At 50.1% G+C, this 22,226-nt stretch overlaps 2 protein-coding genes and 1 long non-coding RNA gene across 3 annotated transcripts in view; 1 reads left to right on the top strand and 2 right to left on the bottom strand.

The window, feature by feature from the left end:
* The window catches only part of AUTS2 (activator of transcription and developmental regulator AUTS2), a 1,122,443-nt gene that overhangs the window by 104,657 nt on the left and 995,560 nt on the right, over positions 1 to 22,226 (bottom strand). The gene's annotated exons all lie outside the window — the stretch shown is intronic.
* The window catches only part of GALNT17 (polypeptide N-acetylgalactosaminyltransferase 17), a 217,753-nt gene that overhangs the window by 42,287 nt on the left and 153,240 nt on the right, over positions 1 to 22,226 (bottom strand). The window lies entirely within an intron of this gene.
* LOC135425386 (uncharacterized) lies at positions 3,901 to 6,194 on the top strand. Its single transcript, XR_010435586.1, has 2 exons — positions 3,901 to 4,068; positions 5,878 to 6,194. It is a non-coding gene; the product is annotated as an uncharacterized LOC135425386 (long non-coding RNA).

Below are 22,226 nucleotides of genomic sequence, written 5' to 3'. Positions count from 1 at the left end.
TCCGCTGAGCCCGACACCCCATCACAGAAGGCTGTTGGGTTGGTCACCTTTGATTTCCCCTTGTGGACTGTTCCTGATTGCCTTTTTTGTCCTCCCAATGCTTGGAAAAGGCTTTCAGGATTAGTTGCTCCATCACCTTCCCAGGGATGGAGTTGAGGCTGACTGGCCTTTAATTCCCTGGACCCTCTTTCCTGTCCTTCTGGAAGATGGGGGTGACATTTGCCCTCTTCCAGTCCTCAAGCACCTGTCCCAGTTGCCACAAAGACAACTGAGTGGCCTCTCAGTGCCATCAGACAGCTCCCTCAGCATCCCTCAGGCCCCCTGGATTTGAGTCTGGCCAGTTTGTTTATTTATTCCCCAGCACAATCCTCCTCCAAGTCTTTTTTACTCCAGAGTCAACACAACTTCTCCAAGTCATCTGTGCTCCAGACTTTCCCTCTGGCCCTGGGGACCTGGGGTTCTTCAGGGCCAGTCTGACCAAGATGAAGGTGGCATTGAGGCCCTCACCCTTCTCCCACTGCCCTGCCCCTTCCAGCACCAGACCCACACTGTCCCTGCTCTTCCTCCTCCATAGATCAACCCAGAGAAGCTTTTGGTGTTGCCCTCCACATCTGTCACCAGATTTAACTCCAGGTAGGCTTTGGCTTTCCCAATCCCACCCCTGCACACCTGGATAATGTCTGGATTCCCTTTGGGTGATCTGACTCTGCTTTCACCCTTACAATGTTTTTTTACATGTGGGTTTTGTCGGGAGCTCCTTGTTCATCCACACAAACCTCCTGCCACCTTTCCTTGACTTCCTGCATGTTGCAGTGACCCATGGGCACATGATCCTTGAAAATCAAGCCATCCACCAGGAAAATCAACCCATCCACCCAGGAAAATCAACCCACCCAACTGGACCTCCCTCTAATTCTTGTTCTTTATTTTAAAGGAAGGTCAATATAAAGTAACTCAGAGTATGGTCCAGTCTTCCTGGATCTCCTCTCTGAGCTGAGAAGTCTCAGCGAGCTCTACCAAGGCTGCCCTTAGATATCACACTGATAAAATAATATAGATTAGACATCACAGAGAGATGATTTGGGCTTTGTTTTTCTTGAGCATAAAAGTGCTAGAAGCAATTTTCCTCTCTTTTATCCAAACCTGAAACATATTATTGAGCTCTCTAGATTCCATTAAGGCATCAAAGCTGTGTTCCACACCACAGTTCTTTCAAAAAAAAATCCAAACTCCAAAGTCTGCTTCCAGTTTGAGCTGTCAAAATATTTTCCATAGGCAGTGCAGGTACACACTCACAACTGCCAGTCATTCCAGATGTCTTCCCTGGGAAGGACAGCTTTACTTTCCTACTTGCTAACTTTGAAATTCATTTTGTGGCCACACTTCTTCTTAATTTTCCAGGAAAGGCAAGTAAACAAGATGAGATTTGCAGGAGGACACCCATGTAAGGCATGTGAGAGACTGCACAGCAGCCATGTCACTGCTGCTCTGACAGGAACAGCCACAACAATTTGGGTAAATAAACACACCCCTGGGGCTGGGCTTTCTCAGCAGGTATTAGGACAGCTTTAAAATCTTTGCTAAGTTCCCTCTGAGCCAAAAAAGTCTGCTTTAATCAGGTTTAGTAGTTCCCAAGAGCCTCTCCTGTTCACCCCAGTGTGGTGCTGCCACGTTTCCCTCTGTCCCAGCCATCAGTGTGCTCTCATTCCATCTTTCCCTTCTTCTTGGCTGGTTCCACACAGGGCTCTCCCCTGCCTTTCCATCCTCACACATCATCAAATGAACAGCTTAAAGCAACTGGAAGGGTTTTTTATAAACCAGCCCAACGTTCTCCAAGGGTTTCTTCTATCTTTCAGTGAGGACTTTGAGTAAGACTTTGACAACTCAGGACCAATTCCATCCCTTTGACAGTTTTTATATGGAAAAACCATGTTGAATTGTGGCAAGAAGCATTTGGCTGATCCTCTGGGGCACAGGGGGTGACTCTTGGGGCTGGGCCTGTGCAGGGCTGAGGGTTGGACTCCATGATCCTTGGGGGTCCCTCCCAGCTCAGCACATCCTGGGATTCTGTGACTCTGTGAGCTCGGCCCCTCTGAGATCCATTCAAAGCCAGGCAACCCAAGCCCAGCGCACTTAGACAAAGTTTTAGGATTACTAAAGGTTCTTAAGAGAGGAGCTGTTCACATCAGACCCTAAAGCTCATCTCATCCCAACGCCCCTGACACAGGCAGGGACACCTTCCACTAGAAGCTGGAAGGTGGGTGACTGACATTGGGAATTTGGGTGCTCAGAGCAGGCAGTCTCCAGGTATGGTGTCACCTTGAAGAGAAGCATTTCCTCTTGCCCTCAAGGGTACCCTGGGTTAGTTAACAGTTGTTTGTGCTTGGACAGGGGGTGACAGGGACAGGTACCACCCCAAACACCCCGCTGCCTCCACACCCTCTAGATTTGCTGCCCTGTCAAGGACACAGCGGGATCCACAACACTCGGCTGCCCAAACCCAAACACTGCACTGTGCTCCTCAAACAAACGCCCTGGATCCAACTCCCTTATGCCTCTTTTACAAATTGAGCTGCTTAATTAGTCCAGGGTGAGTTATTGCACATATTAACTGGAAGCCCATGGAGAAGCACCGTGGTGCTGCCTCGTTCAGCAAACGGGCTCCCAGGGCTGCTGTGCAGGAGGGCTCCAGCACCCTGCAAATTAAAGTCACTGACAAAATTTTCATGGTTTGGTCTTCATGGGTTTCAGTTTTTTATCTTCCCTCTTGCCTGCAAAGGCTTCCCAGCTGATGGCAGCTTGAACAGCAGCTCAGGCTTGTTTTGTCTCTTTAAAACTGGTCTTGTTCAAAAAATGAGTAGAGAAGGCACTTCACAACATGGTTCACAGAATCCCAGGATGTGCTGAGCTGGAAGGGACCCCCAAGGATCCTGGAGTCCAACCCTGAGCCCTGCACAGGCCCAGCCCCAAGAGTCACCCCCTGTGCCCCAGAGGATCAGCCAAACCCTCCCTGAGCTCTGGCAGCCTTGGGGCTGTGCCCACTGCCCTGGGGAGCCTGGGCAGTGCCCAACCAGCCTCTGGGGGAAGAACCTTTGGCTGAGATCCAACCTGAGCCTGCCCTGACACAGCTCCAGCCATTCCCTGGCTGCTGTCACTCAGTGGTTGAAGGCTGATCTTGGAGGGCTTTTCCAACCTTAATGATTCCATGACTGCATGATTTCCTTTAATATCAGTCTGATAACAGTTTAATTTTATTTAATATTTAAAGTAGATGACAACCAGGCCAAAATACAGCCACGTCAGAGGCTCCCACCACTGCTCAGCCATGGCTGTGTTGGGCCTTGGTGGCTTTTGGTGCAGCCCTGGCTACTGAGCACTCCAAAAGATCGTCATTCTCAACCTACCTCAAAGCTCAGCCTCAGGAATGTATATCCAAGCTCCTTGTGAATTATATGCTGCTCATTTATTTTATAAACTCCTCATGTTCATTGTGTAGGCCCTGTCAGCCCCTTGGCAGGGACTATCCCAGGCTGTCCCCGGCAGGACACGGCACCGATCAACCCAAGGTCTCCCCAACATGCCCTCGATGGCCCTCTGCTGTTGCAGGTGCCACCAAAGGCTCAAGGGGAGGTATTTTTCAGGAAGGCTTGATTTGCAGAGTGAAAGGAGGAGGAAGTCTTTGGCAGGAGGAGCAGCTCCAACCTTGGCAAGAGCACAACCACCACCCACCGTGGCCTCCAGCCAGCATGGAGGGGTGGGAAGCTCAGCAGATCCTCCACACTGGCAGCATCTGGAATGCTAATGAACCTGTCACAACTACATGGTGTTACAACAACCTTGCAGAGCATCACAATGCTCCTTGGGGGTGCCTTCCAGCTCAGGTTATTCCATGATTCCACAACCATCTGATCGTGCCACAGGAAGTAACACGTGCTCTTTACTCTTGCAATTAGTGGCAACTAATTGGGAGCTGGATTTGTTGGGCTCTGTGTCCAAATATATTCTCTGCTGCATAAAAAGGGCACAGCAAAAGGCTTCTTGTTCCCATTTTAAAGCTGGGGAACCAAGGTGCAAAATAGTTGCTCAAAATTACAGAAGGAGCCTGGAAACATCTGGAGACTGAGGCAAAATGCAAGTGCTGGTTTTGTGCAAAGGACTGACCTTTCCAATGCACTGGAAATAGGGGAAATCTTACATTTGCTGCAGAAAATAAGTAAAGATGGGAGGAATTAAGGAGGAAAAAAAAAAAAGGAAAAAAATTTTGCTTTTTGCTTATTTATAGCCCCAATCTGTGCTGCAGGAGACTGTGTGCCTGCTCACACCCAGGAGACTGGAAAGAACCACAGCCAGATGGGCAAATTCCCTACAAAAGGCTCATAAGGGACATGGAAATGGACCTTTTTTCCTGATCAGGAGGCTCAAACTGACAACATTCACTTTGCAGAAAAGTCATTTTCCAGCTTTGAGCCCTGCTCTGCAGCAAAGACGGGAAAATTCATGATGTCCCTGGAATGAAATGCAAGCCCAGAGCTGGGTGGGATGTTAAACTGCCTGGAATATCATCAGGCAGGAAAAAATGCTGGACTTTCAATTTACCCTCTGAATTTATTACAGCTGTGAACAGGAGGGAAACAGAGGAACAATAAGTTATGGTGGGTCAGTGTTTTTGGCAGCAGATTCCTAAATTTCAGCATTTTTAGCTGGTGTAAGGCTTGTTTTATGGAATCATCTTTGAGCAATGCCGGGTATTCACAGAATCTCAGAATCCCAGGATGTGCTGAGGTGGGAGGGACCCCCAAGGAACATCAGTCCAACCCTGAGCCCTGCACAGGCCCAGCCCCAAGAGTCACCCCCTGTGCCCCAGAGGATCAGCCAAACCCTCCCTGAGCTCTGGCAGCCTTGGGGCTGTGCCCACTGCCCTGGGGAGCCTGGGCAGTGCCCAACCAGCCTCTGGGGGAAGAACCTTTGGCTGAGATCCAACCTGAGCCTGCCCTGACACAGCTCCAGCCATTCCCTGGCTGCTGTCCCTGGTCCCCCCAGAGCAGAGCTCAGTCCCTGCCCCTCCTCTGCCCCTGCCCAGGAAGGTGGAACTGCACTGAGGTCTCCCCTCAGTCTCCTCTGCTCCAGCTGAACACACCAAGTGCCCTCAGTGTCCTCAGGTGGCTTCAAACCAAGGCCCTTCCCCATCCTCATTCCCTCCTTTGGACACTCTCTAACAGCTTACCATCTTTTTAATATTTACATTTTTACATTGTATAAATGTGCAGGGCCAGGAGTTGGATTGATGATCCTTGTGGGTCCCTTCCCACTCAGGATATTCCATGACTCTGATTCTCTGGACAAGAAGGTCCCTTGCTCTGTTTCACACACAGGGAGACTCCCATCTCTTTAAAATAAAAGAGAAAACCAACAAATAGAACACAACAACACAGAACAATTTGCCTGTACCCAGTATTGTAACATTTGCTTCAAAAGTTGGCTTTTATGACTTCCATGACCGTGTGAAAGTTATGAACACAAACCTGTTAAACCCAAGGCAATTCAGTTTGAAATTAAACTCTGAAGTATCCACTGGTTTTGAAGCTCATACTTCAAACATGTCAAATCTGTTAACACATGGATTTCATTCAAACAGAGATCTTGAAATGGTTCTTTCCAGAAAATCCCAGCTCAGACAACCAGCCCCCCTCACCACTGCTGCAGGAATCAGTTGATCCCAACATCTCAGATATGTCCTATCATATATATCAGACATGGGAAATATGGATTTCACAGCCTCCTGGCTCCTGCCACGCTCCACAGGGATTCCTACAGAATCCTTCTGTGCCTTCAGCAGACCAAGGAATGATTTAATCTTGCCTCTTGGCCACATTGCAGGGAAAGTTCCACTTGGAAGAGCTGCACCAGAGGCAGAAAATTGATGAAACCTGTGCTGGCACAGGTATGACCCAGCCAACAATGCTCCTTTCTGAACAGTCACCCCAGGATTTTTCTGAAGCAATGAAGAGTTCACAAGATTTTGGGGGCACCCTTAGAAGGCAATGCCAAATGCTGAAGGTGACAAAACCACGGCCAAGCCCTTAGAGTTTGTAAAAGAGCCACACTAACAAGCAAAAATCATAGAATGGAATCCACTCCAACACATCTCCTCCCTGTCAGCCTGAAAACAGAGATAATAAAGGATGTTTAACTCAGAGGTGATTTCATCCAACGTGACAAAACCCTTAAGTCATGTTGGCTTGAGGGAGACAAAGTCAGAGGCCAAAGCACTGACCTAGTTTTGATTTACTCTTTCTAAGGAACAAAATGTGAGCACTGTGGACTCAGCCCTGCTCTGTGATATGCAAGAGGCAGGAGGAAGAAGAGGGGGAATGAAGCACTTTGACTTTGCTCCTCTGAACAAAAGGCAGGTCAGGAAACCAGAGGAGCAGCAGCACGGCCTAAATTGGAGCAAAATTGGGGAGGTCATGGCAAGAGCATCCACATGCAGAGTCATCAACCCCAACAGGGAGGTGGCTGCCCCATCCCTGGAAGTGTCCAAGGCCAGGTTGGATGGGGCTTGGAGCAACCTGGGCTAGTGGAAGGTGTCCCTGCCCTTGGCAGGAGGTGGGACTGGATGGGCTTTATGGTGCCTTCCAACCCAAACCATTCCAGGGGTCTGTGACCACAAAACAGTGAAGCAGCAAATCCAACCCCACACCTGCAGCCCCACCTGAGGTGACCAGGGCACAGACAGAGCTGGTTTTAAGGACACTGAACAACTGGGACTCGAATCACCAAAATCTGGGTGATCTACACCCCCATCCTTGGTCATACTTCCAGCTCACCAGCACCCTCCTGCCATTTCAGGGATGATCACAGGATCACACCATCATTCAGGTTGGGAAAGCCCTCCCAGGCCATGGAGTCCACCCTGTGCCCCATCCCCACCCTGTCCCCCAGCCCAGAGCACTGAGTGCCACCTCCAGTCCTTCCTTGGACACCTCCAGGGATGGGGACTCCACCACCTCCCTGGGCAGCCCCTTCCAGTGCCTGACCACCCTTTCCATGGAGAAATTCCTCCTGATGTCCAACCTGACCCTCCCCTGGCACAGCTGGAGGCCGTTCCCTCTCCTCCTGTCCCTTGTTCCCTGGGAGCAGAGCCCGACCCCCCCCCGGCTCCCCCCTCCTGTCAGGGGGTTGCAGAGCCAGAAGGTCCCCCCTGAGCCTCCTTTTCTCCAGGCTGAGCCCCTCCAGCTCCCTCAGCTGCTCCTCAGGGGACTTACAAAGTGTAGCAGGTAAGGAAGGTCAGGCTGGTCAGAGTGGGAGTCCCACACCTCCTTCCCCTCATCCAGTCCCCACGAGCAGCCCCTGTGACCACACTGTGTCCTTGCACATGGCTCACACCAGCACCATGGTGGGCTGGAAGATATTTATTCCATGCCAAATCCATGATTTACACCACTATAAAAGCAGCAGGTTGGCTGCATCTCCTCTTCCATAGCACTTTGCACCCATCTGAGAGTCCCAATTCAGGCCAGATCTTTCCTTTGTCCCTGACCACTCTCTCCACGAGCTCAGTTGGTCAATAGGATGTGCCTCCTTTCCTGGCAAAAACAAGCCTAAGAGTCAACAGGAGTTCAGATCCATAACAACAAAATGATGGAAAAAATCGGAGTAGAAAGAGCCAGAAAGCTTTTTTTCTTGGTTGCTGCCTGGGAAGAAATAAATGCTGTTGGCCAGCTCAGCATCACAAGTCAATATTTTCCTGTACTAGCTGAAACTTCATAAAGACAATAAGAGCAATTGCACTGCACAAACATTTCAGATCATTTTTGGATTCTTTTATGTGAGGAAAAATAGAAAAAAAATCGTTTCAATAAAAGTTTGAAAGGAAAACTAAGTTGGAAAACCTAGGAACTCAGAGGCAGTTAATGACACCTTTTGTTTGTGCTGGGCAAGATGCCTGGAATGCCTAAAAGTCCCTTTCTTTTCCCTGATCAAGTAGGCAGCCATTCAAGTGCCCCAAAAGCCCAACCCCAGGGGTTGGGAAGTGATTAATCCTGCACCAGCTGACCTGCTGCCATCCTTAATGTGTTTTTCCAGATAAAATTAGAAAACGCTTCATTCTCCCTTTAATTTGTGGGATATTCACCTGCATTTGCAACACTTATTAGAGTAACTCAGCTAAAAAGTGAACATGAAATTGGGTTTCATTTCCCACACCATGTATCATGTTTTAATTCATTCTCTAACTGCTTATAGCTCTTAGCACAGTGCCAAGCTGAGGCTTGTAAGTATATCCGGAATTTCAGGAAAGCTGTTCCTGCAAGAGCATTTTGGCAGAGAAGAAGTGTTTTTCCAGGCCCCTGGTTTGGATTGGAATCCAGGGACAGTGGGTGTTGTCCAGGTTGGCTGAGTGAGAAGCCAGTCCCACCAAAGCAAAGGAAAAGTGGAAGAGGTTCTCCCAGCTCTCCCAGCTCTGCATTTGTGGCTTTTCCAGAGGCAACGGGAACACAGACACTGAGGGACACCTTCAGCATCAAACACCTCGGCCCTTGGTCCACTCCAGGAACTCCTCACCCAGCTGGATCCAAATAATCCACATCCACGTGGGTGTTTTGGGACTGTTACACAGAAAGGGGGTATTTTGTTAGACTTAGAGCTGCTGGGAATGGTTTGACACTTGGAAGGGAAGGGACAGAGCCTGTGGAGGCAGCTGGATCCAGCCCCACCTCCACAGGGAAGAAGCACCAAGAAATTCCCGGGTCCCCTGAGCTGTGGAGTTACCCCCCAAGAGTTTAGGGCACCATAAAAGTTCTATCCAACGTTTTCTTTTGAGGCAAGTAATCTATTATGGGCACAGTTTTCCACCAGCTGCGTGAAACCAAGGAAAACATTCCCACAAGGAGAAAGCTTCAGCACTTTCTTCCAAGGAATTTTGCAGCCAACTCGGTGCAAACACGCAGAACTCACACCACGAGGGCCCTGCCTCCAGCCAGCACGGGCTGTGCCTTCCTTCTTCTTAAATGGGAAAAAAAAAAAGCTTCATTTTCTAAATATGGTTTCCATTTCACAGTCAGGAAAAGAATATTCCACGTGTCCTCTCTCCTCAGTGAAAGTACTGCATGTAATTCCTGCAGCAGCTGGTTTTATTTCGGGAATTTTATGTCAAGCAACTGGCACAAGGGAGACACGAGATGTGCAGTAAAATGGGGAGAAGTATTTACAGCATGTTTATTCTGACTTCTGGAAAGGTTCACTAAGGTCCAAACTATTCTTCTGGATGGGGAATGTGGCTTTTGCTGCCAGTGGTTTCCCCCTGAATTCAGCCCAGAGACAGAAATACCTCGAAAAACTAAGAGCTTTATATTCACTTCTTTATTGAGCCTTAAATAATCCCACATTTCTATGCATGGCACAATCCATATTTGAACAAGAGAAGTGGGAAAGCACATGAAATCCAGTGATTTGTAACTGAAGATTGAGAAAAAAGCAGATATTTTATGTGAGGTTTGAGTTTTTTACCGTGAAAGCAGCAGGGGGAGAAAATGCAAATGAATTTATAAGCATGATCTTTCCTTAAATCCTTTCCAGAGAATCAGGAAATAATCAGGTTTGGAAAAAGTTTTGATAAGCAGCTTTCCAGCATGGAAATAATATTTTTTGTGATAATGTTGGCCAGTGGCAGAAGCAAATGGCTGTTTGGGGGACTTTGCTCTACTAGGACAGGAAATTCCTTCTAGCAGGATCTGCTCAGAAAGCTTCATCCAAGCCTGCAACACCCTGAAGCTCTCCAGCACTTTTCCTCCAAATTCCTGGCATAATCCAAACAGGATTTGGTTACCAATGAGGAGTTTTCCCCTGAATTTTCAGATCATAAGCATCTCTGTAACACCAGACAGGTGGAGAAGAGGATGGAGAAGAGGATGCTGATTGCAGAACCACAGCAACATTTGGGTGGGAAAAGCCCTCTGAGATCATCAAGCCCAGCAGGTCCCCCAGCTCTGCCAAGGCCACCACTGACCCACGTCACAGAATCACAGAATCCCAGAATGTGCTGAGCTGGAAGGGACCCCCAAGGATCCTGGAGTCCAACCCTGAGCCCTGCACAGGCCCAGCCCCAAGAGTCACCCCCTGTGCCCCAGAGGATCAGCCAAACCCTCCCTGAGCTCTGGCAGCCTTGGGGCTGTGCCCACTGCCCTGGGGAGCCTGGGCAGTGCCCAACCAGCCTCTGGGGGAAGAACCTTTGGCTGAGATCCAACCTGAGCCTGCCCTGACACAGCTCCAGCCATTCCCTGGCTGCGTCCCTGGTCCCCCCAGAGCAGAGCTCAGTCCCTGCCCCTCCTCTGCCCCTGCCCAGGAAGGTGGAACTGCACTGAGGTCTCCCCTCAGTCTCCTCTGCTCCAGCTGAACACACCAAGTGCCCTCAGTGTCCTCACACACCTTCAAATCAAGGCCCTTCCCCATCTTCACTGCTCTCCTTTGGATGCTCCCCAAGTGCCACATCCGCATGGCTTTTAAACCCCTCCAGGGATGAGGATCCCACCACCTCCCTGGGCAGCTGTGCCAGTGCCTGACCACCCTTTCCATGCAGAAACTTTCCCCAACATCCAACTTAAACCTCCCCTGGCACAGCTGGAGGCCATTCCCTCTCCTCCTGTCCCTTGTTCCCTGGCAGCAGAGCCCGACCCCCCCCGGCTCCCCCCTCCTGTCAGGGGGTTGCAGAGCCAGAAGGTCCCCCCTGAGCCTCCTTTTCTCCAGGCTGAGCCCCCCCAGCTCCCTCAGCTGCTCCTGCTGCTCCAGCCCCTTCCCAGCTCCGTTCCCTTCCCTGCACACGCTCCAACCCCTCAATGTCATGAGGGGCCAAAACTGCCCCCAGGATCTGAGGTGTGGCCTCACCAGTGCCCCACACAAGGCACTGCCCTGGTCCTGCTGCAACCCACCCTCCAAAAGATGCCCCTCTTCCAGGAGGTTCCTTTAGCTTTCTAATTTCCCAGGGTGCTAATTCCCAGGGTGGATAACCACTGGCTGCAGCTCTGCCCATGCAGCATTTCCCACTTCATTCCACGTGTGTCAGAACCCACTCACCGGGGCAAAGCCTTGGATCTGGTGCCCTACAGCGAGCAGAGCCAGCCTGCAGCAGCTCTGGGGGCTTACTCCTGGTTTATTGTAAATACAGAGCTTTAAACACAGCCAGTTTTGATCTCAAATCAGAGGGAGAATAATAAAATAATCCACTAAAGATGGGAGCTGGGAAGACGTGGTGACTAAAAGCAGCCTTTGTTGGGAGGCTCAGCTGGCTCTGAACCAGAGAGCTCTGACTGGAGAAGGAGAAAGCAGTTAATTTGTTCTGCTACTAAAACACAGATTAAAGTACAAGGCTAAAGCACAGTAAATAACACCATGTTCCTTATCAAAGCCAATCGAATGGTTGTAGAAAACAAACAGAAACATTTTATAATTCAAGTGGAAAAGGGAAGGAGGTTGAATTTGCACAGACAGACCCAGGCACGGGGTTTTTCACAGGATTTTCCTCTCCAGGAGAGGAGCAGCACCAACCTGCCTTCCATTCAGGACACACTCGGCGTGCTGGCAAGTAATCCATCACTTCAAGCTCCTTTTTCTTCCTTCCAGTAATTATTTAGAGTTCACAGTGTATTAATTTAATGGTAGATCTCATCTACATCTCATGCTAAAAACTCACATTCAATCAGAGATGAGCCTCACGCTTCCTAAGCAGCCCCTTCCCTCGGCGCTGGGATTTGCCGGGCTCTGGAAGTGCTGGGAAGGACAAGGGGCTGTTACCTGCAGGTCCCCAACCCCAGTGACTCCTCTCCAGTGAGTGGCCAGTTCCAACAGCTCATGTGGGGCAGTTTATCCAGTTCAGACAACAATATATCCCACAAGGAAAGAGCTGGAAGAAGGCAGGGTTGGATGGGATATTGGGAAGGAATTGTTCCCTGGGAGGGTGGGGAGGCCCTGGCACAGGCTGCCCAGAGAAGCTGTGGCTGCCCCATCCCTGGGAGTGTCCAAGGCCAGGCTGGAGCAACCTGGGCTGGTGGAAGGTGTCCCTGCCCATGGCAGGGGGTGGGACTGGATGAGCTTTAAGGTCCCTTCCAACCCAAACCATTCTGGGATTCTCTGATTGTAACACAACTGATGTCACAGTGACAGAAACAAAGAGAGTGATCTGGGGATACAACCAGGGGCCTCCCAGCATTTGTGAATCCCCCACATCCCTTTCCCAAAGAATGGTTCCCTAACAAATGACCCCCCCCTTCCCTCCCAGCCTACTGCAAACCCAAACCTGCCACTTTGCTTTTCATTTGAATCACAAGAGACACTTTAGGGAGTAACAAATCGAAGGGATTCTTGCCCTATATATTTTCCCAACAATAATTTGCTTTGCTTTATGCAAAATCTGTCATGAATATGTATTCCAACAGCAGCAGACATAAATCAGGGCTCAGGGTGAATACACAGCATGCAGCTCCTCAATTAGAAACCTGCCTTCCCTGGAGGTTTAAGCAGACTTTGCACAAAAACAGCAGGAGCCACCTTGTCCTGGGCAGCAGGAGTTTCAGGAGTGCAGTGCCCCGGGCTCCTCACGCTCCAGGAACCTTCCCCACTGCCAGGTTTGCTGGGCTTCCCTCTCAGAGCTGTGTCACAATGCCAGAGCACCCAGTCCCAGCCACTCCCAGGTCACAGAGGTGTCACCTGGGATGCTCGTCCTCAGCTAAAAGCACCTGTTTGAAGGAGTTTGGGGATGCTCTCACAGGGATGTGGAGCAAAGGGACCTTTAGGCTGCCCCAGGTTGGAGTAATTCCAGGAGAGGGAGATGGTTTTTCACGGCATTTTGAAATGAAGAAGCAATTTTCATTAATGTGGCATATTTTAGACCAGATATAAAAGATGCCCCGTGGCTCTGGCACAGGCCAAGGTCACACCAGAAGGGTTTGGCACTGGGACTGTGGACATCAACTCACCCCAGCAAAGCTCCTGTGGCCCAGACTGAACAAATCCCTGCCTGGAGACTGAGCCTGGCTGCCACAGCCTCACTCACAGCTCCTGGAAATGAAATCTCTGCCTGACACGTGTGGTTCTCCCCCCGAGATAACCCCTCTGCCTGCACCTGGGGGCTCACTGGGCTCCTTTTCTGTTGAAATAACCAGAATTGCACCTTCCCCTGCTTTTAGAAACCTGACCAAACTGGGAGTCTGAGCACAGCAGCAGGGCAGGGGGAGCAGGAGGGCAGGGGAGCCCCAGGATGGGAATGGGAGAGCAGGAGAACAGGGGAGCTCCAGGAGGGAATGGGAGAGGAGGAGGGCAGGGGAGCCTCAGGATGAGGATGGGAGAGCAGGAGGGAAGGGAGCCCCAGGAGGGAATGGGAGAACAGGGAAGCCCCAGGATGGGAATAGGAGAGCAGGAGGGGAGCCCCAGGATGGGAATGGGAGGGAAAGAGGGCAGAGACATCCAGGAGGGAATGAGAGAGCAGGGCAGGGGAGCTCCAGGAGGGAATGGTAGAGCAGGTGAACAGGGGAGCTCCAGGATGGGAATGGGAATGGGAGAGAAGAAGGGCAAGGAAGCCTCAGAATGGGGATGGGAGAGCAGGAGAACAGGGAAGCCCCAGGATGGGGATGGGAGAGCAGGAGGGAAGGGAGTCCCAGGAGGGAATGGGAGAACAGGAGAACAGGGAAGCCCCAGAATGGGGAGAGCAGGAGGGGAGCCCCAGGATGGGAATTGGAGGGAAGGAGGGCAGGCACATCCAGGAGGGAATGGGAGAGCAGGGCAGGGGAGCCTCAGGAGGGAGTGGGAGAGCAGGAGAACAGGGGAGACCCAGGAAGGGAAGGAGGGCAGAGGAGCCTCAGGATGGGGATGGGAATGGGACAAAGGCAGCCCCACCCCTCCCCACAGCCCAGATCCTGGGAAACACAACGCTGGTTGAGCAGAGCCCAGTCCAACCTCATGGGAACCAGCAGGCACTGGAGCCTTCAGCAGGTGCCAAACCTGAGCTAAATCCCTCGTTATATCCAGCTCACAGGCTTGGAAAGGCCTCTCCCATGGAAAGGGGGACTGAGAGCAGAGCTGAGTGTTATTGCAATCCCAGCATCAATCCCACAGTCCAGAGGAAGGTTCAGTTCCACTGGGAATGCTGGTTTGTCTCAGATACCATCCAGAAGCATCACTTCAAAGCAGCAGCAGTTATCCAAACACAAAACTGATGACACACCCACGGCAAATTCATTTTTAAATACTCTACTGAACCAGCCCAGAGAAGGGGATTATTTCCTGTATCATGAGTGGGCAGGAACACACATCCCCCAGAGATCCTGATAGCAGAGCAAGGCTGATGTCACCCACTCAACTGACTGCAAACATTGAGACAACAACCAGCAGAAGGCCAGGACAAGTCTCAGGAGGATGAGCCAACTGTATCACAAAGGACAAGCACATTCCTGTCTGCAGCTCATTGTGCTGAAGGCATCTAGAAAGGAGAATGCAGGTCCCTGCCCTGGAAGTGATGCTTCTAAACATGTTCTCCACGCTCCCAAGACTTCCTCTGTGATGTGATGTTTGTGTTCCCCTGCTTAGGAATTCATCCTGCCCGTGGCTGCTTTTTCATCAGCACCTGTTTCATCATCAAGCAGGGGCTCAGCAATAACCTTGGGTTTTCTAGTTCCTGAAATCCAGCAATACTCTGCTCTGGGGACATGCCAATAATAACAATAAAGATCCCAGAGCTCCAGACATCACAGATATCCACATCTCATTTCAGGAGAAAATTTCTACCTACTCAGGAAAATGTCAGAATAAAAACTGCATTTTTATACCTGCAAAAATCCTAAATCCAGGTGGCTTTACCCTGTATCACGTTGTAAGATTTCCCTTTACCTAACACCCAGGAGTTGCCACTTTCTGCCTGCAGGGAATTCGTTCTGGATCAGTTCAAAAAGCAGGAGAGCAGAAAAATTGGCATTTTCTAGGAAGTTTAGTTATTACCTGCTGCCCTGCACACGGGGAAATATGTTAGTTCACTTCTTAAAGATATAATCACATAACTTCCAGGCCATCTCCAGAATTTAAACAGCAATTCTTATGCAACGTGCAAGGCAAGACGTGGTGAAGTAGGTTTTCTATTTGGACATGCTCAGGAGGAACCTTTGCTGGCTTTAAATAGCATTTCAAAGGAACTGAGATCTAAGAGAAAAAGTAGATAATGACAGTCTGGGAGTGAGACTTTACAGGCAGGGCCTCCCTGTGCATGGGGTGATCCCAAAACCTCACTGGGATCACCAGAACTGGTGATGGATCCCAGAATACCCTGAGCTGGAAGGGACCCACATGGATCTTCCAGTTCAACTCCTGGTCCTTGCACAGGACACCCCAAGGATCAGTTCCAGCACAGGATGGTCCAGCACTGGGTGGGCATTAAAAAGTCAAACTTTTATTGAAATGATAAACAAGGGTGAAGCAACTATCTAGGGTTTTTTTGGATGTGAAGCATCTGGCACTTCCACAGTGTGCCACAAGGATTTAGGATGAGTGGATTGATGGTCTCATTGCTTGCTGGAAGGCAGGAACTGTCTCCCTTTGATAGTTCAGGCTTGTGGTGTCGTGTTTGCTGCCTTCAGACCCTTCATGTGAGGTCACGGAGATGTGTCTTTGCTGACCCAGCCCCAGGCCTGGGAGGTCCCAGCTGTCCCACTTGCCTCCAGCATCCTCAGTATCTTTTCTTTTTCCTTTTTTTAAAGCAACATTTCAATCGCTCTTAGAAGAGAAACATCTTTTCTAAGGAGGGGACAATTCCTCAAAGCTGCTTTTCCTGACACTGTAAATGTCTCCTGCAGTCATTTTTTTTCACCTGGTGCATCAATTCTGCTCGTCTCCTTTCTAACCTGCTGCTCATGTGAAAGAACAAATCCTGGCAAGAACAGCAGTGCCAGAAAAGGCATTTCAGAGAATCACAGAATATCCTGAGCTGGAAGAGACCCACAAGGATTAGCGAGTCCAACTCTTGACTGCCTTTTTTTTCGAGCTGTCTGCTCTGTTGGCTGCCTCTCCCCAACTCATCAAGGCAGAGTGCATGTCCCTGCTACCTGGGCCTCAGCTTTCAGATGAGCACAGGCTTTTATGGCCCAGCTAAACCCCCCTGAAGTGACTTCAAATGAAAGTGCTGGTGCATCAGAGCCCGAGTGCCAAGTGCAGTACCCGCAGAAGGAAATGGATTTCATCCTCCAGCATCTCCACCAGTGATGCACAAAGGAAGGGTCAAATGAGGAGCAACAGCAGGAAAAAAAATCAAACAGAAAAATCTGGAGCATCTGCCAGTCTTGCCTTTTAACTGGCTCAGCTGGGTTGGCAGGGATGGCAGCGAGGAGGAGGAGGAGGAGCAGGAGGAAGTCAGGCCCAGTAATCTGATTACAGGTGATTAAAGGACAGAGATTGAGACAGGAAGGGGGTAAATGGTTAACAGAGACCACACTCCTCAGAGCAGAAGAGAGAACATTGTCTGCCTTGATGATGAAATGAGTGTAGTTTTGACAGATCTGGGGCTGCTGTGCTTAACCTCTCCTGCAAGGAGATTCTGAGCTGATTTGCTCTGTCAGAAGAAATCCTTCCCCTCTGCACGAGGATTTAGCTGCAGGCAGGAGCAGAAACAACTTGGAAATCACTTGCTGTAAACCTGTGTGCATCTTCTGTGCTTTCTGGCTTTCCCAGAGCCGTCCTGCAGACACACAGGAGCTGTGGATCAGGGCCACATGGACACAGGGGAAACCAGGCCTGGGAGAAGCAGCTCCTCAGCCGTCCCCAGCACCAGCATCACCCTCAGGCCTTGAGCCAAACTCCCACTGCAGGAGTGACACTTCAGCAGGATGAATCACTCCAAGTGCCCAACTCTTTTTTCACCTTATAAAGCACACATATCCCTCCTCCAGGGTTTTTCCATGAGATTTGGAAGAGGAGACCTTTCAATAAGAAACCCAGAGCATCACACGGACGCAAACAGCAAATACGGGGGGGGCCACTGCAGGAAAACGGGGGGAAAACAGGTGGGGGGAAGAGACTGAGCAGAAGCAACACCCAGGAGTCCTCCCTTTGCCTTCAGCTCAATTCAGGCCTAGGTTTTTAAGGGAAGTGGAGCTGGATGTGGCCAAGAGCCAGAGTTTGGTGAAGAGGAGGAATGTGCAGTGCTGCTGCCCCAGAGCTCAGTCCCAGCCTTGGGCAGAGATGAGGGTGACACTTGGAGCCACAGGCAGCCTCCTCAAAATTTAATAGCCCTCAGGGGACTTTTCATCCAGTAATTAACCCAGGAACCTGTTGAATAAGTGAACTTTTAGCAGCAGCCAAGCTTCCACACACACTGGGAAGCAGCACCTCCTTCGGTGTTTCCAAACCCCTCTGTGCTCCCAGTGCAAGGGCCAAGGAAAAGCAACTCTGTGTCACTGATTTTGCAGCTTTTCCCACATCCTCCTCCTCCATCCAGCTCCAGACACCCTCTCTGCTGAGCTCTTTCCCGTGCAGGAGCCCTTTTTCCCCTCCGTCACCCCCCTGCCCTCCTCTGAACCATTTCCAACTCAAAACCCTTTTCCAGACAGAAGTCCTGGAGCGACACAGCCCAGTCAGGGGGTGGGCAGCCAGAGCCATGTCCTGCTTTTATTCTCAGCTCTTTTCCTGCTAAATCCCTTTGGTTTTGCTGTCACTGACTCAGAGCTGCTGTTTCCAGGAGCTGCCCACCATGAGCCCTGGTGAGCCCAGTCCCCAGCTCAGCGTTCGTGAGGCTCAGGATGGACATCACAGGGAAATCTGTGGGGGCTCTACAGCCCTACATCAAACAGGGGTCGACCATCACAACACTTCTAACAGAGAAATCTGCACAACTGCATTTGTAAGTCCAGAATCACAGAATATTCTGAGCTGGAAGGGACCCCCAAGGATCACAGAGTCCAGCTCTCATGCGAACAGCCCGGACAGGGATTGCCTGTTCACCTCTGAGAGCCACAGACCCTTCCAAGGGATTAGCAAGAGCATTTGTAGCATTTTTTTCATGTCTTTCACAATCAGATATTCTTTGCAGCCTGTTGTATTTACATGAGACACATTTGCCAGGAGCTAAATGCTTTCGATGACAACCATCTACTACGAGCTGCTTATTCAGAACAAAGCTCTCCTCCCTCCCTCCCTCCCGGTGATGCTTTCCAGGAATGGAAGCAGCCAGTCCCCCAAAATGCCCCAGGATTTACTCTTAACTGGAATGGAAATATGGAAAAAAAAAAATCTCCTTTGCAGTTGTTGGGATGTGCTCAGAAAAGCTCAGCATCATCCCCTGGGTGCACTGCCTGGAGATCTCCAGCCTTGGGTCACGTTTCCTTGGAGCTATAAAAGGATATTGCTCTTCCATAAACCTCCATGGATTTACACCAGCAGGGGAAGTACAACCTGCACATCAGCTCCACCAGACATAACTACTCATTTATGCACAGCTCAAATAATGGACCTGAGGGCTGTATATCTGCTCGGAGAGCACGTGCTCTGCACCACCTCAAATGTGGCCATAAAACAAGGAGTTTTATGAATACCTGTTGTTTAGTTAATCATGGATTTATTTCAGAAAACTGAATGCTGGAAGTCAGATCAACTTCAGAAGAAAAAGCAAGGGAGATACAGTTTTATGAGAAGATAAAAAAAGAGGTTTATTATGTATTACTGTTATAGTTCCTCCTTCAGATGTTTCAATGTCTAATGAAATTTAAAGCTCTCTCTGTATCTTCCTCCCTCCTCTGCAGTGATGATTGCCTTTAGATATATACACCAGTTACAGTAACATAACCCAAAATGATGACATGCCATAGGTGTTTTATTATGCATTCAGTTTTTTAGGACTTGGATTCCAACTGCACCGCAGGAGCCTGGTCAGTAAAGCTGAGAGAACTTCTGCAAAGGCAGCAAAAACCAACAATTTCCCATTTCAGATCCCATTTTCAAACATATCTCCCCCTTAAATGTTACAGGGCTTCTAAATTTGATACCAATAAACACATTTTTCCCTTTATATGTGTCACTGAAAGAGCCCAGCAAATCCATTAAACACACTGTTCCCAAACCAAATGAAATCAGAGCAGCCCAGGCAAACTCTTGCTCAGGTTTGAGGTGGATAGTTTTCAATTTTATTGGACATAAAGGTGGGAGGAGGATTCAATGTCTCACCAAAAGAAAAAAAAAAGGAAAATACAGTTGCTGTAAATGTTTTTAAATACAGCAGAGGTTTCAGAAACAAGAAACAGCTTCCAGCTGCAGTGGAAGCAGAACACACAGCCAAGGGGGGAATTCCTCCCAAGGAGGAAGTTTTGGAGGCATGGAATGAGATGGGGACACTCCCTACATCTCCCACCACATCCATCCATGGCTTTGCAGAAGCATTTCCACCCCAAGGGAGTTGGGATCTTGCCCACATGACACAGGACACTCCTCACCTTCCCCCAGGGCACGTGGCTCCTGTCCCCTCGTGGGGACACATGTGCAGGTCACCAGGTCCTTACACCAACCACACACCAGGGCAGCAAAACCTGCTCCACAGAGAGCCTCAAAATAAGCTGACCCTGCCTCTGGCCCCTCACCTCACTTGGGCACAGCAGAAACCACATTTTGTTCACAGAAACCCCCCTCCATGAGTGTGGCCTGGCACTGGGGACCTGCCAACGCTGGATGCAGCTTCAACTACCAAAATAAGCTTATAAAATAGGAAAAAACTATATTTAATGGCAGTTTCACCCGAGGTAACAACCCTGTGATTGTTCCTGAGCGTTCTCCTCATATCATACAGATGATAATCCCTGAACAACTGTTTGCTCCTGCAATATAATCTAAATGGACACCAGAACTCTTCTAGAAACGAGACAGGGGACGTGACAAGACACCATCCCATGTGTTTGACAAGAGCAGCAGATGATGCAAATGAAGGGCTCTGAAAGGCTTTTAAAATGGTTCACTTGGCTGATTTTTGGCTGTCAGCAAAAATTACCACTGAGATGCCCTGCTGGGAAGGGTCTGACTGCTGCTCCTGCTGCTCCAACAGCCTGAGCCACGGAGACCTTGGTGGCAGGGATCAAACAGGTCTGTTTTCTGAACCATTTTTAAGTGTTTTGAAGCTTTTGCCTTAGAAGCACATGGAGATGCAGCTCCAGGCAGCACAGGGAGATGTGGGGGTTCAGCAAACCCTTGGCCAGGAGGTCAAGTCCCAGTGCAGCAGATATGGGCAGTGGCAGAGGCTCTACCTGCTGGCTGGCAAAGTAAAGCCAGTGGGAGTGATCCCACTGCTCTGGTGGGATGGTGTGGGATGAGTGGACAGGTGACAGTGACTTCTCACCACAGGACATCAAGAGCCCCAAGGCTGGGCAGCAGCTCCTCCCTGTCCAGGCAGCAGAAACACAAGAAAACTCCCAGGGACTCGGTGGCTGTGACGAGCTCGGACTGAAAATGTGGTGGCAGCCCTTGGATAACGTTGGGAACACAAGCTGTAAAGGGAGTTGGGATGGAGAACGTGGCTGGTCACCTTTTTGGGTGCTCTGGCAAAACCTGCTGGTCACCAGGACCCACTCTGCCCCTTGCTGGTGGATTTGGCTACAAAAGGGAGCCCTGGGGAACAGGAGGGTTTGTCAGGACAGCCCAGTGCAGGAGCTGGTGGGAACAGCAGAAAACTGCAGGTTTTTCCCAGTTCTGGGTTTTTCAAGTGGTGTTGAACAAAGACATTTGTGCTGGCCACCAAAGCAGGAACCCCCGGGGCAGCCCTGGGGTCACGTCCTGGGACTCTCCACCTCTGAGCACCCACTGGAGATGCCACAGAGCAAGCACAGGAAAGGAGAAAACAAACCTTGCCAAAATCCAGATGGTGAGATGTCCCAGGATGTTCCAAAGCTGCAGGAATGTTGGGTTTTGAATGCCCACAGCCAAAGGGTTGCTGATGCTGGAATTACCAACAAGGAACACGAGCTTGTTGCAGACCCACCCAGAGTTTCAAAGCTAAACTGCTGAAGAGAAACCTGATGTAATTCTATGCACTGAGATGGTTTTAAACCTAAAATCCCAGGAAGGAGAGAGGAAATATTTAACTTCTGGCTGCAAACCTTGTGTTTGTTTGTAGCTCTATGTCTGCAAAGCCAACCAAATCCAACCAAATGTGGGGTGACAGCTGGTTTGGGCCTTACTCTCCCAGAGTTTATGGCTGATTGAAGAGGATGGCAGGGAAGAAATGTGTCCTGCCAGCACAGAGAAAATCACAGAGGGATGTTTCAACCCAGGGATTTGGACCAATTCTCTCCACTCAGAGCTCCAGGGACAAAATGGGCAGGTAGGGGGACATCCAGGGCACGTGGGGTTCACACTGACACGTCTGTGCTACGTGGAAGGGGAATCTCCACAGTTCCCTCCCTTTGGTGGGTGTATTGACAGCTTTGGATGGAAAAGACCAGGTATAAAGGAGTTCCTTTGCCACCCACAATGTCTTTGCCAGCACTGTTAACACTAACTCTTCTTAAACAATAAAGGCTCCAGCTCCTTCCCCCAGTCCTGACTCCTCAGTTGATACCCAGCTCAGAGCTCTCTTTTGGAAAGCAAATAAAATGCATCCTCACAGAAACCCCCAGGTGCCCTCAGCACAGTCAAGACTTGAATGATGCCAAAGCAACAAATCAGAGAACAGAGATGCTGCAGAGATGCAGGTCAGCCAGGAGACTATTTATTGCCAAATGTCCTCCTGCAGGAGGTACCCACCACCCCCAGTTTGGGAGAGGTGCAGGACAGGGATGTGCCAAGCATTTCAAAGCTGAAGAACCAGGAGTGAGGCAGCTGGGAGGTGCTGCTCCTCCTGGTGCCCTGGCACTGGCACCCCAAGGACCACCTTCCCCCTGGAGAGACCACTTGCCATGGGACAAATCCTGTGTCATCTCCTGCTTTGGGTACTGCAAGATTGGGGTCTTAGAACTCCCATTTTACATCTTAAGGCTGGAGTGAGCTGGGGGAGGGTTAGGTGGGATCTCAGCCAAAGGTTCTTCCCCCAGAGGCTGGTTGGGCACTGCCAAGGCTCCCCAGGGCAGTGGGCACAGCCCCAAGGCTGCCAGAGCTCAGGGAGGGTTTGGCTGATCCTCTGGGGCACAGGGGGTGACTCTTGGGGCTGGGCCTGTGCAGGGCTGAGGGTTGGACTCCGTGATCTTGAAGGATCCCTTTCAAGTCAGCATATTCCATAACTC

Source organism: Pseudopipra pipra, chromosome 21, assembly GCF_036250125.1.
Source record: "Pseudopipra pipra isolate bDixPip1 chromosome 21, bDixPip1.hap1, whole genome shotgun sequence".
In the NCBI taxonomy this organism is placed as follows: Eukaryota; Metazoa; Chordata; class Aves; order Passeriformes; family Pipridae; genus Pseudopipra; species Pseudopipra pipra.
The sequence above is the reverse complement of the archived record's forward strand: the minus strand, read 5'-3'. Positions and strand labels throughout refer to the sequence as shown.